Genomic DNA, 15,970 nt, shown 5'->3' with positions numbered 1-15,970 from the left:
GTGGCTTCTCTTGTTGCAGAGCATGGGCTCTAGGCATGCAGGCTTCAGTACTTGTGGCTCGTGGGCTCTAGAGCGCAGGCTCAGTAGTTTTGCCGCACGGGCTTCATTGTGCCGTGGCATGTGGGAACTTCCTGGACCAGGGCTCAAACCCGTGTCCCCTGCACTGGCAGGCAGATTCTTAACCACTGCACCACCAGGGAAGCCCAAGCTGGCTGGTTTTATTTTGAGCGCCTGTGAGAGAGGGGCACCTATGAGAGATGTGCGCCTATGTTGTCTGCTCTGAAGAACAAGCTGCCAGCTGGTCTCAGAGGATCTCTGGGTGTCTGAGAATCTGCCTAGAACTGGATGGGCGCCAGCATATCCATTGGCCCAAATGGATGAAACTGCAGTAATGAAATCTGTCCGCTGGCTCCAGCAGGAAAGCGCCTGACTCTTGGCCCTTGTCACTACTGTGCTTCCTTTCAGACTTTTTTTTTTTTTTCCTGCGGTATGCGGACCTCTCACTGTTGTGGCTTCTCCCGCTGCTGAGCACAGGCTCCGGACGCGCAGGCTCAGCAGCCATGGCTCACGGGCCTAGCCGCTCCGCGGCATGTGGGATCCGCCCAGACCGGGTCACGAACCCATGTCCCCTGCATCGGCAGGCGGACTCTCAACCACTGCACCACCAGGGAAGCGCATTCCTTTCAGATTTTTAAGCCCAACCTGAAAAGCGCTTTCCGATTTTCAGTCACTTCTGCTCTTCCTTTGATCTTTACACTATCACAGGCACTGGAAGACCAGAGAGGGTCAAAAAGGCTGAGTCAGAAACAAGGGGAAGAGAACTCCCAGTCCTGACCAGAAAACCCTTAAAACTAAACATAATGAGACTCACTACAGCCTATGTCCTTATATCAAAGTAAATCTAGCAAAACTCAGCTGATTTATTTTTTAGCTGGAAAGATTGAAAATCAGATAATATTAATAGGCAATTTTTTCATGGAAGGAAATGAGTACCTTAGCTGTAAAATATTAATGTCTTTGCATAATGAACACTCTTCCTAAAGTGTATCGATAAGCAAAAAAGCCTAGGAATTGGATAATTTATTAATAACTGTTCTTACTGTCTTTGTGCTTAACTATCTCCTAGGACAAAATGTCTCTGTTAATTCACTTTTTATTTATATCAAATTAATACCTGCATATAGCTTTAAATGCAAAACAGTTTTATCAAGACGATAACACAAGACAGCAGGGTGCTGCCCCACTCCACTCCTTATTTCTACATGCCAGAGGTCACCACCCCAATTTTCTCAGGCATTTCTTCTGTATTTGCACTTCAAAAATATCTAAATAACAGGGTTAACGTGGTATTTCTTGATTTTTCGGTTTTAGATAATACCTATTGTCTTGTTGCTATGGAAGGTGTAAATTTAATTCTCCCTTCCCCCCACATACCTGTCTTCCCTCCTCATCCAATTTTGATTCAGGGTATACCCAGTACTTTAATTATTATAAGTATAAATATTGTTTACAGCTGCACCAAACCAGTGCATTACCGTTGTTTTCTTTCTTGAAAATTTGTTTTGTTTTGTTTTGATTTGATTTAGTTTCAAATCTCTTCAAAGCCCTGTGAAATGCTTCTCAAGCCAATGTCCCACATGGGCAAACTGACATATATCTGACAGATTATGAGTCTTCAACACTAGAGATTCTGAGTAAGTTTGGAGTGCGGCCCAGAGACTTAGGGGTTGGTTGGTTTGTTCATCTATGATCTTGGAATGAGCTTAGTCTGGGAACCACTCATCCACAGCAAAACAAGTAAGATCAAAAACTCTCAAGTTTTAGAAATTTAAGTGGCAGAGAATTTTGGTTCAGCTCTCCACCATTCTCGCATCACTTGCAGAAACTTTCTAGAGGTGGAAATGAATGTGAAAGAACGACCCACACCTTCTACTGCATGAATGATCAACAAAACTATCACAACTCCTATCAAAAGGGCCAAAGTTGGGCTTCCCTGGTGGCGCAGTGGTTGAGAGCCCGCCTGCCAATGCAGGGGATGCGGGTTCGTGCCCCGGTCCGCGAAGATCCCACATGCCACGGAGTGGCTGGGCCCGTGAGCCATGGCCACTGAGCCTGCGCATCCGGAGCCTGTGCTCCGCAGCGGGAGAGGCCACAGCAGTGAGAGGCCCGCATACTGCAAAAAAAAAAAAAAAAAAAAAAAAAGGGCCAAAGTTTTAGCCAAGGTTTTGGTTTTCCCACTTTCCAACCATGGACCTTGACACCAGAACACTGAGCATTTTACAGTAAGACCGATAATCTATCATCTCCGACTGAGATGATAAAGTTTACAACACAACTGTCCCCACGTGGCCATGCTGACTTTCAGCAGCCCAACGTGTGGAGGGTTTGGATCAGTGGGCGACCGGAGTGAACTCCCTTCCTCCTTTTCCAAGTAATAGAGGGTCCATTCATATTTTCTTGGCTCTCTTTTTGTCAGGCAAATCATGAATAAACCTTGGTTCGGAGTTAGAGACAACAGTAAAAAATTTTTAATAATTAAAAAAGATAAAAATAATAGTCAAGAGCTATTTTGGGGGGCATAATTGCAAAGAGAGATAATTAAATAGCAATCATGATGGAAAGCAGCGTGAAGAGAGTCACTGATTTAGACTCCAGAAGGATTAATCTAAAGCCCGCAGGGGAAGGCCAACGAGCCACCTAATTTACCCATAAGCCCACAGAATGTTCAAGAATTTGACAGCATTAGGTGCAGCTTGTAAACAAAGAAAAACAAAGAGAGTTGCTCACCACCCAGTTCTAGAAGGATTAAGTCATAACCGACTGCAGTTGCTGACCGACAGAACATTCTGAGAGGAAATTAAGATGATAACAGGACGCTCTGTGCTTTGGACAAGCAGGTCCTTGGATAGTTAGATGCGTATCTCAAGAAGAATTTCAATGCACCAGATTCCTCCGTCTTCCCGTACATCGACAAGCACTAAAAACGTTAACTTGAGATATCCGTTCCTTGTGACTAGCAGTAATCTTTCACCAAGACGTGTGCTGGACCACGCGTATCCCCAGCCCAAAATCACGTATAACTGGCTCCTCCCTGACCTCTTTGGAGCAGTTTCCTCAGAGCTAGCTGAGAGGCTGTCTCCTGCATTATAGCCCCCAGTAAGACCGTGAATACAACTTAAACTCACAGTTCTTATGTTGTGTGTTTTTCTTTAAGTCAACAATCCAAAAGTAGAGGTGAAGATGGGACTAAGCACAGAGGACTGTTTAAAAGTCAGCTTAGGGCTTCCCTGGTGGCGCAGTGGTTGAGAGTCCACCTGCCGATGCAGGGGACATGGGTTCGTGCCCCGGTCCGGGAAGATCCCACATGCCGCGGAGCGGCTGGGCCCGTGAGCCATGGCCGCTGAGCCTGCGCGTCCGGAGCCTGTTGCTCTGCAACGGGAGAGGCCACAACAGTGAGAGGCCCGCGTACCACAAAAAAAAAACAAACCCCTGAGATCAGGAAATTGGAGCTGAAAGAACTTGGGATGTAAGCTAAGTATAAAGCCATCACTCATGTCTAATCAAGAGACAATCCTTATTTGTAGCAATTTGCATTCTCAGAAGGCATATTTCTTTTCATCTGAAGCAACCAAAAAAAAAAAAAAAAAAAAAAAAAAGTCAGCTTAAGGTTCAGTTAAAAGCCCGTATCCCTTTATTCTCTGCAACTGAGCAAGGGTCTTCGGGCAGGGGGTACACGGTCTAGTTGAGGTCAGGGGTATCACACTGAAAAAAGAATTAAGTGATAATTTACAGACTGAGCAGTAAGAAGCTCCCAGAAGATGACCACCCCTGTTATACCCTCCAGGTAGAGAACTGAAAAAATCCTCTCTGGGAAATGTGACCAGCCCAAGAGAAAACGCCTAAAAATACTGACACGAAGGGTAATCATACTACATAGCTGAGCTGTGAATTGCAATTATGTGAGTTATAATAACGTAAATGCTGAATAACAATCTAACTGAAATCCCCATGTTCCCTTAAGGGAAGTCATTGGATAATGCCTCAAATTACAAATTCCAAAATTGCAAAATTAGGAAGTAAAAATATAAGCATGTTATTAAGAAAACAGCTGAAAGAGCAGAAAGTGATTGCTTCTAGGGACTGGAAAAGGAGGGCAGATTCTGCTGTTTCTTTGAAATAAGCCTTGTACCAGAGTGTTTAATTCAACTAGGTACACAAATAAATTTGATAAAATGTAATTTAAATAAACCAGAGTTTTAATCATAGGGTCTAATGCACTCATCCAAGAAGAATGCCAGGCACAACCTGGGTAAATTATATAACATCTTAAGACCCAGTGAAGATGACAATACCAATGTTCTCATTTCCTCCCCGACTCCATGTGAGGATCAGGCCGGCTTCACTTACTGAGTCATCCATTCGACAACGTTGCCTGAAGCCTGGCTACATGTCAGGCACTGTTCCAAGCAGTGCGGTAACCGCAGTGAACCCAACGAAGTCGTCGTTCTCCTGACTTAGATTCCAACATGGGGCACAACAGGTAACCGGTCCCAAAATAGTAAGAGAACTTCTGGGGGCGGGGGGCGGGTATTAAGTGCTATGAAGAGAAATAAAGCCGGGCAAGGGTCCACGCCATCAGAGAGCCATGTGGGAGGAGAGCCCCATTTTGGGAAGAAGGTGAGGAAACAGGTCTCTGAGAAAACATCACTCCTGCAGAGACCCAATCGGTGGGGAGGAATAACCCCGGGCAGCGCATCCCAGGTGGAGGAAGAACAAACGAAAGGTTCTGAGGCTAGAACGGGCTTTCCCTGTTTGAGGGACAGCAAGCGGCCCGGAGGAGAGAGGAGTGAGCCAGGGAGACAGACCAAGGGTAAGAGACAGACCGGGAGTGGGGCAGAGACTGCAGAGTCGGAGGCCAGGCTGAGGACCTGGAATTTTAACGAGATGGGCGGTCACTGCGGAGTCTGAGCAGAGCTCTGAGAATGGCTTTACCTTCTGTAAAGTATTATGCGATAATTATTTGTTTAAACAGAAATAAAGCCTATTTTTTTGCAATTTTTAAATTGAGATATAGCTGGTTTACAATATTATATTATTTTCAGGTATACAACATAGTGATTCACAAATTTATAGATTATATTCCATTTGTAGTTATTATAAAATATTGGCTATATTCTCTGTGCCGTACAATATAGCCTGGTAGCTTATTTATTTTATACATAGCAGTTTGTATCTCTAATTTAAAGTAAGGGGTTTGATTACAGCAAAGATGTATATATGTAGATAGATAGATAAATACACATTTACATCTCTATACATTTATTGTATATCATATATGATGTATCACTTAGTTATGACCTTCTTTTTCACGTTCAACTTTGTTTCTGTCCACACAGTTCAAGTAAGTCCATTTTCTTGCCATCTCCCAAGTAAGTCTTAACCTGGCAAAAGCAATTACCTACTATCTGCATTCAATGCACAGGGCCCAGGAAAGTCAACCTCCAGAAAGAAAGTACTAGTAAGAATCAACTCATAATGGGTGAGACTGGCAGAAATTACCCCGAGAACCGTTCACAGATGTGTCACTCATGAAGTGTCAGGGACACTCAGTAGAGTCAAGATGACCAGAGGCAGCCGTATAAGGAAGTCTATCAAGGTTGTTACCGTATCAACTGTGATACAATCTTACCAAACTGTACTTGTTTGTTTTCTGTGCTTCTCCAACACGTGGCAAGGGACCTGGCAAGCTGTGACTCTGCAGAGACCTTGTATCACTGAATGTTGGGATGCAACTGACAGGACAGATATCAAGATTCAAAGTAATTGTGAGACAGAAGCCCCCACTTGCAGAATTCAGAGAAGGTGAAGGAGAGCTTGTCCTACGACTCTTGAATTCCTCAGCAAGGTCAAGAATACAGAAAGGGGTGAGAGAGAGTGGGGAGTCTTGGGTCCTCCTAATACAAAGAGTCCCAGGCGGACACAGAGAGCTCAGCAGAAAGAAGCTGGATGTGTTGCGGGTACCAGGAGCTGGGAAGCTGTCCCACATGACTATCTGGAACAGAGAGGTGGCTCGCTGGGAAAGGACACTGGAAAAGCCAGGGTTCCATCAGGGAAACTCCAAATGCCATGAAAATGCCCAAAATAGAAAAAGTACACTTTAATCATCCACCAGACCCACTCAGGGCCATCAGCTCGAACCATCTGCTGAGTTCACAGGACATAAAGCCACACGGGCCAAGTAAGAAATGTCCAGTCTCCTAAATTCTCCTCCCTTTCCTCACAGCAACTCTGCTAGTCTCCAAAAAGCAGCAGATGAGGGAGGAAGAAGGAGGCAAGCAGAGCGTAGAGAGAGGAGAGACCTGTACTGCAGAAGGACCGCAGGCCTGCAGCGGCGTGAGAGAGGTCCAAGCTGGGAACGCAAAAATATGTAACCCTAGGCATGGCATGCAGCTGAACACTCCATTTACTAAGTTTGAAGGTGGGTTTGCAACTTAAAGTGACCATAAAACTGTCCATTCCCTGAGAGTGAGCACAAAAGCCGGGGCTCAGCCAAAGCTTCCAGTTAGAGGACGGTGAAAATTAACCCCCTGAGTGAGGTCTTAAAGGGACAGTAAGGAACATAAATAAAGAATGTGTGTTTACAAAAATAAGCTCCAAGTGGCTTAAAGACTTAAATATAAGACATGACACCATAAAACTCCTAGAAGAGAACATAGGCAAAACATTCTCTGACATAAATCGTAGCAATGTTTTCGTAGGTCAATCTCCCAAGGCAATAGAAATAAAAGCAAAAATAAACAAATGGGACCTAACCAAACTTATAAGCTTTTGCACAGCAAAGGAAACCATAAGCAAAACGAAAAGACAACCTATGGAATGGGAGAAAATATTTGCAAGTGATGTGACTGACAAGGGCTTAATTTCCAAAACATACAAACAGCTCATACAACTCAGTAACAAAAAAACAAACAACCCAATCAAAAAATGGGCAGAAGACCTAAATAGACATTTCTCCAAAGAAGACATAAAGATGGCCAACAGGCACATGAAAAGATGCTCAACTTCGCTAATTATTAGAGAAATGCAAATCAAAACTACAATGAGGTACCACCTCACACCGGTGAGAATGGCCATCATTAAAAAGTCTACAAATAATAAATGCTGGAGAGGGTGTGGAGAAAAGGGAACCCTCCTACACTGTGGGTGGGAATGTAAATTGGTGCAGCTACTGTGGAGAACAGTATGGAGGTTCCTTAAAAAACTAAAAATAGAGCTACCATATGATCCTGCAATCCCACTCCTGGGCATATATCCAGAGAAAACTCTAATTTGAAAAGATACCTGCACCTCAATGTTCACAGCGGCACTATTTACAATAGCCAGGTCATGGAAGGAACCTGAATGTCCATCTACAGAGGAATGGATAAGGAAGAGGTGGTACATATATACAGTGGAATACTACTCAGCCATTAAATGCCATTTGCAGCAAAACACGGATGGACCTAGAGATTATCATACTATCGATAAGTAAGGTCAGAAAAAGACAAATATCATATGATATCACTTATATGTGGAATCTGAAATATGATACAAATGAACTTATTTACAAAACAGAAATAGACTCACAGACACAGAAACAAACTTATGATTACCAAAGGGGAAGGGGTTGGGGTAGGGATAAAATAGAAGTTTGAGATGAGCATATACACACTACTATATACAAAATACATAAACAACAAGGTCCCACTGTCTAGCACAGGGAACTATTATATTCAATATCCTGTAATACACCATAATGGAAAAGAATATGAAAAAGAATAGATATAAATATTTTGAAATCCATGGATGGGGGGAGCAAGAAGCCTGGAATGAAGGTCCGGGGGCCCCACCAACCACTCAGGATCCAGTCCTGGAGAGATGGATTGTAGTCTTCCTTTGAGGAAGACCAGTCCCACATTCTTCCTGTTTGTAACCTCCAGACTTCAACAAGGTGTGCTAATATCCACTTTCCGGAGAAGTTAAACATTTCAGTAGCCTACTTTTCTCTTTCTGTCCATGTACCTGTATTTACTAAAAGTTCTATTTAGGAGCTCACCCAAAACAAAAGCAGTTCCCGACCCTAACTACCCTCATTCTCATCAAAGGCACTCCAACCCCTCTCTCATGACATACAGGTTTCAAGAGAACTGTTTTAAAATGCAGAGTTGTGTTTTGAAATCACCACAGTGATGGCTTCTAAGACTAAATTCTCTAACTCTAAGGACTTTTGTTTTTAAAAAAATTATTCACTTGTGACTGCTTAATTTTTGTTTCAGAGAATTGCTGACGTAACTGAAGCCTCATGTCTCAAATGACTCAAACCAGACACAGAATTCACTGTATTTCACCGTGAAATTCTTTAACTATTACTTCCAGAAATGTGTTTATATTAAGTAAATGAATCATCTCTAGAAAGAAAAAAAAGAAAGGAAGCTGTAAAGGAAGCAAACAAAGTCAAAAATATTCCTGTTTCTGGATAAACAACAAGGTACTACTCTACAGCATAGGGAACTATATTCAATAACCTCTAACAAACCATAACGGAAAAGAATATGAAAAGAATATATATATAACTGAGTCACTTTGCTGTACAGAAGAAAATAACACAATGTTGTAAATCCACTATACTTCAATAAAATCTAAAAAAACATAAATTCTGGTTCACAAAAGCCTCAAGGTCACATAATCCTTTGAGTTTCCATTTCTGTTAATTAGGTCAGCCTTTGACACCTGAATCATTTTCCTGCCTTTTCTTTTTCAATCCTGCTGTACCAGAGTCCCATTTGCAGTTGTCAGTGACCTACTTAATTAGAATATGGAACCCTCAGAAAGAACTGAATTTCTAATTTGGCTTGCTACAAACCATACACTGTAAGCAATTCCAAAATCCAAATATCCAGGTTTTATTATAGTCAGGAGTGTACATTCAAATACAGCTGGGGAGGAGGAGCACAGGATCAGGTGTCGGTACATCCTGGTTCTCCGTCCAGCTCTGCTGCTAACCCCTGAGTAATCGGGGCACATCCTTAACCTTCCTGAGCCTCAGACTCCTCACCTCGAGGAGCGGGGCACGAACCCGCGTCCCCCGCATCGGCAGGCGCACTCTCAACCACTGGGCCACCAGGGAAGCCCTTGAGTTGGTTTTTAAAAGGCCATTCAGCTTTCACTTGCTCCCTAACACCATCCTCTAATTTGATGCAAAATCTTAAGCCAAAGTTCAAGATTCTCCATGCTCTGGTTCCAATGTATCCTTAGATCTTAATCTCTCTCTTACATAAAATTATGCTGTATCCAACCGATCTCCTTGCTGCAACCTCAGATATTACCCGTAATTTTCTACCTCCATGTCCCCATTCATGCTGTTCTTCATACCGAAATGTCCTCCAATCCCAACATAATCCAATTCCATTATCCTTCAAGGCCTACTTCAGATTTCCCCTATTTTATGAAGGAGATCTTATGAAGCCTTTCCTGACCCCTCCAATCATATGTGCTCTCTCCCTTCTCTGAAATCCCACAAAACTTGTCAACATTTCTCTTATGGTATATACACCCTTCAGCACTGCATGACAGTTCGTTAATACTGTGTCTCAAGATTATACTATTTGACATCAAAAACTGTATTATTCCTCCACATTGCCAAACAAACGGTAGCGTTCAGTAGATTATTTTGACAGGACAAATTAAAAAAACGCTCCAGGACATAGAAATTGAATGAACAATGGTGCTAAGTCAGGAACATCTGTGGCATATGCCTAAAATGCTGACTATTCCAGTTTGATTTTTGAACATAAGTTTAGCTGATATAATCACAGGAGTTAAGCTCAGAAGGCAGGCCTGAGTCTTTACACAGAGCCTTAAGTGGCAGGGCAATAAAAATGGCATATATTCAGCTCTCAGTGGAGTCACTGACAGTTTTGGGAGCTGGACAGTGACAAAATCCGAGATATGAAAAGCAAACCAGAAGCATCCTGGTTGACACATCAGACTCCTGGGAGTTTGGTTGGAGGAAGGTCCACCCCGGAGAGAAGAATCGGGTCTTAAGTGTGCAGATAAAATTAAGTGCATGCTCTGCAGGTCTGTGAGTCCAAAAAACTCACTAAGTAAATACTGCTTTGTAGGCTTCCCGGCAACCAGATATTTGAGTGCGCATCTCAATAGAAGGAAATAGACAAACACGAAAGCAATCATTACTGAATTTCCAAACTGGTGAAAAAGCGAAGGTTCTATATTTTTCCGCAGAAGGGAGAAGGGAACAAAAAAGCACACCACACACAAAGGACAGGAAATCAAAATAGCTCTGAATTCCTCAGCAATAACACTGGAAGCTAGAATACAGTGGGAAAATGTCTTAAAAATTCAGAAAGAAAAGAATTTCCAACTTACAATTCTACGCTGAGCCAAACCACCAGTGAAAGTAAAGGTAAAATAAGCACATGTTCGGGCTTCCCTGGTGGCGCAGTGGTTGAGAGTCCGCCTGCCGATGCAGGGGACACGGGTTCGTGCCCCGGTCCAGGAAGATCCCACGTGCCGCGGAGCAGCTGGGCCCATGAGCCATGGAGGCTGAGCCTGCGCGTCCGGAGCCTGTGCTCCGCAACGGGAGAGGCCACAACAGTGAGAGGCCTGCGTACCGCAAAAAAAAAAAAAAAAAAAAAAAAAAAAAAGCACATGTTCGCACATACAAAGTTTCTGAAAACTTACCTTCCATGAACCTTTCTCAGGACACACTGAAATAAAGACACAAACCAGGACTTCCCTGGCAGTCCAGTGGTTAAGACTCTGCACTTCCACTGCAGGGGGCGCAGGTTCTATCCCTGGTCGGGGAACTAAGATCCCACATGGCCAAAAAGAGAAAAAAAAAAAAGACACAAACCAAGAAAGAGGAAGATAAGGCATAACAGAAACAGAAAATCCAACACACAAGTGAAGTACAAGGAATTCCCAGACTCATGGGCAGCCAGGACAGCACCTGGGCACCAGGCAGAAAGGATGACGGCTCTAACTTGACATGTCAGGAATCTCTGGGAGACATTTCTTTAAGAATATCTGGGGGCTTCCCTGGTGGTGCAGTGCTTAATAATCTGTCTGCCAATGCAGGGGACACGGGTTTGAGCCCTGGTCCGTAAAGATCCCACATGCCACGGAGCAACTAAACCCGTACACCACAACTACTGAGCTTGCGCTCTAGAGCCTGCGAGCCATGACTATTGAGCCCGCGAGCCACAACTACTGAAGCCCGTGCACCTAGAGCCTGTGCTCTGCACCAAGAGAAGCCACCGCAATGAGAAGCCTGCGTACCACAACAAAGAGTAGCCCCCCCTCGCCACAACTAGAGAAAGCCTACATACAGCAATGAAGACCCAATGCAGCCAAAAAAACATTAATTAAATAAATAAATTTTAAAAAAAAAAGAATATCTGGTGCCACTACAGGGAAAACAATTTGTACAGGAAAAGAAATCTTAGTATCTTAAATCGTGGCTCACTGTGACTACATGATGATGTAAAAACTGGATGCTCATCTATCTAAAATGATGATGATATAACTTCTGGGGAAGAATATGGGGCTGAGAAATGAGTGGGGGGAGCAAGGGTGAGAGAGGAGAGTTAAATACTCATCTTCCGTAGCAAGAATCAATATATAATATGCCTAAAAGTGAAAAACCAAGAAGTCACAATCAAAGTGTTACTTGAAAACACAGGAGCTCTATGTGCATGTATAACATGTTAAAAAGTTTTAAATGTTTAGCCCCGGCCCGGTCCGGCTCATCCCCCTCCCCGCCGGGTCCTTGAGGCCCAGCCTGGTCAGGCTGCTGGTGGCGGGGAGCCGACGGCCGGACTGGACGGACAGACAGGCGCACGCGAGGATGGACGGAGGGATACACGGAGGGCCGCGGGGACGCTCGGCCCGGACCAGTGCTAAGAGGCCCGCCCAGGAGGGCTGGGGCAGCACTCAGAATTTTTTTTTGGCTGCTACCTTAAAATACAGGCCCTAAAAATGCCAGCTTGTTTGGACTTAGAAGATGACCTGGATAAATGATAAAAATTAAGAAAGACATTTTGGTTTTTTTATTGTCCACTTGGCATATGCTTCTGGAATAATATTCACCATGGTTACGGATGACCTTCCAAACTTAGAAGACATCTATACTCCCTTGCGTTCATCAACAGTGGAGGACTCAGAGATGGACTTTGACTCTGGACTAGAAGGTGATGACTCAAAAAGTGGTAGTATTTTGGAGGATTCCACAATCTTTGTGGCCTTCAAAGGAAATACAGATGATAAAGACTTCAAATGGAAATTGGACACAATATTGAAGAAAGTACCCGATTTGTCACACATGGAATTCAGCAAGCTAAAGGTACAGAAGGTAGAGGCCTGGAACAGTGACATTCAACATCTCCCAGGAAGCAGCGGAGCAGCTACAGATCCTGGCTCAGAGCAACAACCAACAGCTTCAGGATCTGGGAATTCTCTCCGTTCAGACTAAAGGGGAAGGTGCTATCAACCTGGCTTTGGCTCAGAACCAAAGCCGAAATGTGAGAATGAATGGACCCATGGGAGCTGGAAATTCAGTTAGGATGGAGGCGGGATTTCCCACGGCAGGGGGTCCAGAAATGCCTAAACGCCTCCTACCTGGCTTCGCAACAGGACAGGCCAATCCGAACTTTATGGAAGGTCACGTGCCTTCGACCACAGCAACTACCTTTGGAAATTCAGGAGCCCCTCAGCTGCAAGCAAATCAAAATGTCCAGTATGCAGGTGGTCAAGGAGCTGGTCCTCCTCAAAACCAGATGCAGGTGTCCCACGGGCCACCAAATATGATGCAGCCCAGCCTCGTGGCAATTCATGGCAACATGAACAGCCAACAGACTGGTAGTTCTGGGGTTCCTCAGGTAAACCTGGGCAACATGCAAGGCCAGCCCCAGCAGGGCCCACCATCTCAGTTGATGAGCATGCACCAGCAGATCTTGCCCTCCCAGGGCCAGAAGGCCCAGCAACAAGGTACCTTGAACCCTCAGAACCCTATGATCCTTTCAAGGGCCCAGCTTATTATGCAGCAGGGTCAGATGACAGTGGATCCTCAGAGCCAAAATCTTGGGCTCTCGCCCCAGAGGATGACCCCACCGAAGCAGATGCTTCCCCAGCAGGGCCCATAAATGATGCCGCCACATAACCAGATGATGGGGCCTCAGGGGCAAGTTTTGCTTCAACAGAACCCAACGACAGAGCAGATTATGACCAATCAGATGCAGGGGAATAAGCAACAGTTTAACACTCAGAACCAATCTAATGTCATGTAGGGACCAGCACAGATAACGAGGAGACCAACTCCAAACATGCAAGGAAACATGGTGCAGCTTACGGGACAGATGTCAGGACAGATGCTGCCCCAGCAAGGGCCCATGAACTACAGTCCATCTCAGGCTCAGGGGCAGGTCTTGAGGCCACCAGGGCTCAGTCCACATATGGCCCAGCAGCATGGCAATCCTGCTACTACAGCAAATAATGATGTCAGCTTGTCTCAGATGATGCCTGACATCAGCATGCAACAAAGCAACATGGTGTCCCCCACCCTGCTGACGTGCAGGCCATGCTGGGAAACAGTGCCTCGGGAAACCACTTCTCAGGCCATGGGATGCCTTTCAGTGCACCTTTCAGTGGCGCACCCAATGGAAATCAGATGTCCTGTGGTCAGAATGAGGCTTCCCGGTCAGTAAGGAGGTCACGCTGACAAGCCCATTGTTGGTCAACTTATTGCAGAGTGATATCTCTGCAGGCCATTTTGGGGTAAAGAATAAGCAAAATAATACCAATGCAAATAAACTGAAGAAGAAGAAACCCCCTCGGAAGAAGAAAAATAGTCAGCAGGATCTAAACACCCCAGGTACTCGCCCACCTGGTCTGGAGGAGGCTGATGAGCAGCCATTGCCTAGAGAACAAGGAATTAACCTGGACAACTCAGGCCCTAAACTGCCAGAATTTTCAAAGCGACCACCAGCCCCTTCACAGAGTTTAGTCCCGAAGGAAACTCCAGCCACAGCACTGCAGGGGTCTGTTCCCAGACCAGAACTCAAGGCAAATGCTGCCATAGTCTCTAGACAAAGCAGTGAGCCTAAAGAGATAACTGAAAAGTCCAAAATTCCAAGCTGAAGAAACTCCCGAACTGAAGAGCCAGCTGTGGCTTCTGAAAGTGTGGAAAATGGACATCATAAGCCATCCTCTTGGCCTGCTTCAGCCTTCAGCCCGACTGAAGACATAACCAGTGCAGTGCAATCCAAGCGAAGAAAATCCAAGCAAACAAGCTGGATGACGACTTGATATCTGTAAATGTGTGTGAAGTTTACAAAAAGCAATTTTGAGCTGTGACTTTTTAAAATCCACTTCTGTACAGTTATTTTAATAATGTGGTCCTTTTCCTGGTCCCTGCAACCTGTTTCATAAAGTGCAATGGGGAAAGCAGAGCTGTTGAACCCTTTTGGTGCTGCAAGATGAAGTTCAAGGTTTCTATACTGTTGCCATGTATTGAGAGGAGCTAATACGATTATGTTATTAGTTTTCACATTTCCTAAGCAGCCTAGAGTACAGGGTGAGCATTTTTAGATCTTCTAATGATGTGTGGTGCTGTGGAAGTACTGTGTGTGAATAGCAGTAGTGGGGCAAAAGGAATCTTCTCATTTGGAAATGTTGTAAATAATTTTATTATATAGTGTTTTGGATGTATTTGTTGTAGAAATGGGCCAGTGAATAAAGAGAATCTAAGGGTTTGTACAATGTGGGGAAAAAAAAAAGTTTTAAACGTTTAAAAGATAGTGACTGTGATACAACCACTCTGGATATTGGTCTGGAAATTCATAAATGTAAATTCATAACAAATAATTCCACTGCTAGGTATGAATCCTCATAAAATCTCACACATGTACATGGATTGTTTATTGTAGCATCTTTTGTCATAAGAAAGTTTTTTAAAACAACCTAAAATGTCCAACAACAGGAAAATGGTTAAATGAAGTGTGATATATAAATACAATGGAATTCTATACAACAGTAAAATGGGTGAACTGGAGCTATAAGGTTCCAACATTAACAAACCTCAAAAACCATGTAAGAGAAAAAGTAAGTTACAGAGAGAGAAAGTTAACATATCATACTATTTACATAATTTTTAAAACATACAAAAAAATACTATATGCTGTTTAAACACACACACAGACACACACACACACACCAACTTCAGGATCATGATTCCCTCCAGGTAGGAGGAAGGAAACAGGATGGGGTCAGTGAGGGGCTCATAGAGGCTTTCAATTTTACTTGTAATATTTTATTTCTTAAGCTATGTAGTAAGTACATAAGTACCCATTACATTATCTATATATTTTTGTGTCTAACTGAAGTATGTCTAGGGGCTACTGGTAAAATTTGGGAAATTAAACTCATACATTTAATGTTGCTTCATCTCAAAACACCCCTAGAGGATTATAGTCCCTTATCCAAACTCTCAGAGATTTATGTGTTTCAGAATTCAGAATTCTTTGGATTTTAGAAAAAGGTATCAGGATGCAATCCCATATGTTACATTACACCTTCAGTGGGACCTGAAATCAAGTGATGCTCAAAATAAGCATCTGACACTATACAGATGGTTGTTTGCCCCTCAGAAAAAATCAGCCACCAGCCTGGCCCTGTACAAACAGCCCTCACTTCTCAGACCTACACTGATTCCCCTCTAAGAGCAGAGGAGGAAAGCAAGTGCATGGGGACACCTGCAGGCCTTTGGAGGCTCTGGACTCCACCACATCTGGATGCATAAGTGCCTGGAATTCCCTGCCTCCTCACCTCTACCACGCATGAGTGCCCATTGCTCTGCAGCCCTGACCAACTGTGGGGCACATACACCACCTGATTCCTGCTGAGCCCATTTTCTGCT

The 15,970-nt window shown here is 44.0% G+C and overlaps 1 protein-coding gene and 1 pseudogene across 1 annotated transcript in view; one reads left to right on the top strand and one right to left on the bottom strand.

Annotated features, from left to right (window-relative positions):
- Positions 1–15,970, bottom strand: part of POFUT3 (protein O-fucosyltransferase 3) — a 63,377-nt gene that overhangs the window by 34,855 nt on the left and 12,552 nt on the right. The window lies entirely within an intron of this gene.
- Positions 12,116–14,361, top strand: LOC103080553 (nuclear receptor coactivator 6 pseudogene; annotated as a pseudogene).

Source organism: Lipotes vexillifer, unplaced genomic scaffold (genome assembly GCF_000442215.2).
Source record: "Lipotes vexillifer unplaced genomic scaffold, Lipotes_vexillifer_v1.1 scaffold74, whole genome shotgun sequence".
In the NCBI taxonomy this organism is placed as follows: domain Eukaryota; kingdom Metazoa; phylum Chordata; class Mammalia; order Artiodactyla; family Lipotidae; genus Lipotes; species Lipotes vexillifer.
The sequence above is the reverse complement of the archived record's forward strand: the minus strand, read 5'-3'. Positions and strand labels throughout refer to the sequence as shown.